Raw genomic sequence first — 3725 nt, forward strand, 5'->3', positions numbered from 1 at the left:
CATAGATGGCCTCCCCCGTGACCATCTAGAGGTTAGCCAAACGTGTCGCTGCTAGCTCCTTGCTTTATGGTTAATTTCCTGTCAGTTTTCAGTTTTTACCTTTATTTTCATAATTCAAAAAAAAAAAGTTGAGGTTGGTAAGGGGTTGTGAATCATAACGGAATAAGTGAAGTCTCTTTTGTTAATATTGGTCTAAACTCCTTATTGGTGCATAGTTCAGGTCCCTTAAGGTTAAGGACGGCTTTCATTAACACTTATTGAACTGTCTTCACACTTATGACCTTTCTCATCTTAGTAAGTATAGCCTGTGTGAAATGGTGTCTAGAAAGGGGACAACGTTTATGACAGGTTCTTGAATCTAGAAGCGCATGCAAATGGGCCTAAACCACTATGTGGGAGTAGCTCATGCCAAAATGGATTCTTCCTCTCTTATTCACCCTCCCCCACCTGGCCATTTTAGTAAGGTTGCCCAAAGGATTTGAAAGAAAATTTGTGTCTAGGCGACTATACTTGGGCCGCATGTCTAAACCTTGATTCACAATGTCTTATTAAATTCAACTACTTATTCAATTCAAACATTCCATTAGTGCAATCAAAAAATTACTGAGGAGTCGAAACACTGAGGCGGAGTCGATCCAAAAAGCCAGTGAAATCTTCGCGAGGAATATTTTCACCAAGCTCAAAAAGATTTCTCCTCACTCGGATCTACCTTGAGAAGATTTCTCCTTACTCTGATATATCTTGAGAAGATTTCTCCTCAAAGAATTTCTGGAGAAGCTATCATTTTGGAGACCTCTCCTGTTTGTTCGCGAAGCATCCTAAAGGCCCACAGGTGTCACAGAAATAGTTGATCGAAACACTTTGGAGCACAGCGAAATCCACCTCCTATGCTTCGCAAAAGGTCCACCACAAAAAGTAGTTGCATGAAGTCTGCAAATGGAGTACAGACAAGAGGTGAATTCCGAGCAAAATGAGCTCGCGAAAAGTATCAAGAACTTACTATATCTTGATTTGTGGCTGAGATATTTTTAGAGATTAATTTATTAGACAGTTTCTTCGCATAAGACATGGGGGAAAATTCTAGTGTTCCTACACTCGTGAAGCACATTCATGAAGGCTTTTTTTTTAGGCCCATAATCGTTTCTTCGCTACTCCTAGCAACACTAGGGGGGCAACACTACACTATACTAAGCCGAGTCAGCGGCTTCAGAAAATTTTTCAAGCATTGTCTCTTCTCTCGCAGAGAAAACACCTTCGCGGGAAAATAGGGTCGAGCCGTAGGAGTTGAGGATGAGCTCAAGGAAAATGCGAGAGCCACCGTTGTAGCCTCCACCTCCCTCAGAAATAGTCTTCATGTTGCCAAAGATGTCCTCACCGTGCATGGGGAACAGTGGAAGGGTTTCAATCTCCTGGTGATCTTCTCCTCGTTGTTCCATGAAAGTTTGTTCTTCATTCATGTCAAAGAAAGTAGAACTAGTTCCCCCTCCAGCTGAGATTGAACAATCCCTAAAACTCTTCTCCATGTTCATAGATCCATAACCACCATAGTTCCCCATCTACCTGTTAAAAGCAATCATCACACCAGCTGAAGAAGCAAAAGCAGATGCAGAAGATCCGAAATTAATATACTAATCCTTAGGTTTCCAATTGGTACCATTACCATCACCAACAAGCCCTGATCTTTGCATGGGCACATTAACATCCGAAGTGAACCTCTTCTTCTGACTCTCTCGAGCTATGTGGTTCTGGAACCAACAAAAGATGTTCTTGCCCTCGATCTTTCCGTACCGTTTCAGCTAGAGACAGATCCTCTGAACTTGCTCTACAGGTGGGGACCTAACTCCCTTATTGTAGTAAAGATCCTTGAGGATTCTTATCTAATCTGTAGTGGGAGTCCACCTGGTACTGCTCCGCCTACAAAGCATGTTAGCACTACTTCCGGCTGCTATGTTGCTTCCTCCATCCTCAATTGGTTGCTGGGTTTGTGGTTCCATTGGTAATGGGTTGAGAAAATACGAGAATTGAAGAATGGTGATGATGAGTGATTAAGAAAGATTGCTGTTAGAAGGATTGGAGTTGATGAAATGGTTTTGGGGTTAGGGATTTGGGTTTATAATGTGGAGGAAGATATAGGCATGTGATAGTCGAAGAGAAGAGTCAAACTAAGTATCAGTAAATCTTGATTAAAGTTGCCCTAAATCTCGGAAAAGAAGGAATTATTGGCCGGTGGGGGAACCGAACGGTTTTCGAGGAGGTAACTGTTCCATTTTCAATATTATCTTCTCACGGTGGAGTTTTCCAAGAGTTGACTTGGGGCCTATATTTGGGGCCTTGCGAGACACAATTATTGGCTCCTCAAGGATATTTGAATATCAGGATAAGAAAATAGTATTATATTCATAAAGTGGCTTTGCGGCCAAAAGCAGTACATTCATTACAAAGCCAAAAGTGGCTAGAATACAAAACAGGAATCTTCGGATATCTTCTGAATCTTTTCTCAAGTGGAAGCAGCTATGGAATCCAACGTCGGGTTGAGCCGCGCCATTATCCCAAGGAGGGGTAGACTTCAGGGAAGAAAAAGAGGAGTAACGGAGCCCCTGCGTCCCCTTTACATGGAAGTGGCAGAGGAATCCAACATAGGCTTGGCCAACGCCATTATCCATGAGAAGGGGAGACTCCAGTGAAAGAAAATGGAGCCTCCAAGCCCCCTCAAGGGGAAGCAGCTATGAAATCCAACGTCGGGTTGAGCAGCGCCATTATCTCCGAGAAGGGCAGAGTACAGAGGAACTGAAAATTGGCTTGAGACTCTGCGCCCTCTTCACCCTTGGCAGCCACCATTCTCTTAGCGTGAAGTGTGGAAACGGCAATGAGGTGGCTCATACCCACTACTTCCGTGAATCCATGCTCTCCCTCCAAGATTCTGTCAATGTTCAGAAGAGAGAGCATGAGTAGAGGGCGACCACCAAAGCCCTTCTCGTTTGGAGGACTCGGTTTGGTCCGAGTCCAGAAGGAAGGGGTTCGAGGAAGGATCTTTGGCCACAATGTGGCTTTCCTTCCTTCCCCGATTTGTTCCAAGTGGGGGATCCTTACAAAGATGATCTTGCATGACCGGAGATCCCACACTTGGAGCCCCTTCGTGTTTCTAAACCAATCTGAAGCCTGGCATTTTCCATCCAGACTTCCAGAAGGCCGAAACAAGGGGTTGCTTGAGATTACGCCATAAGGCCTAACCCAAGCTTAAGATTAAGCCATAAAGCCTAAAATTTAGAGGCTAAAGGTCATTTCATGAGGGGGAACATTTGTGAAGAAGGAGAAAGAGAAGCAAGAACTGAAAGGCCATTTCTTGAATATTTCAGAAGATTTGTTGTGAGTATTCCCTGCCAAAAATACAACTATTTATAGGGACTTTAGGCAAATCCCCACCCTTGGACGAAGCTCAATTTCAAAATCGATGTAAGTAAATCAAGATTAGAATCTCGGGAAAAAGGGACTAGTAGCATGTGAGGAGACCAAGCGATTTTTGAGGAGTTAGCTATTATTAGAGGATTAGTAGCACGTGAGGAGACCGAGCGGTTTTCAAGGAGGCCTACAAAGATTGGCCCGTGAAGCTCAATTTCAAGCAAAGTTCCTCTACGCGGAGGTTCGCCGCAATGGCACTAGCTTCGGCCTGAGTGGCCCATTCTCTGACATGGGCCAGGTTGCGGCCCATTTCTTTAGAAGCAGCC

General features: G+C 44.1%; 1 pseudogene; it reads right to left on the minus strand.

Moving 5' to 3' along the window:
• Positions 1-1187: 1187 nt before the first annotated feature.
• Positions 1188-1994, minus strand: LOC112198640 (annotated as a pseudogene).
• Positions 1995-3725: the final 1731 nt, after the last annotated feature.

Source organism: Rosa chinensis, chromosome 4 (genome assembly GCF_002994745.2).
Source record: "Rosa chinensis cultivar Old Blush chromosome 4, RchiOBHm-V2, whole genome shotgun sequence".
Lineage (NCBI taxonomy): Eukaryota > Viridiplantae > Streptophyta > Magnoliopsida > Rosales > Rosaceae > Rosa > Rosa chinensis.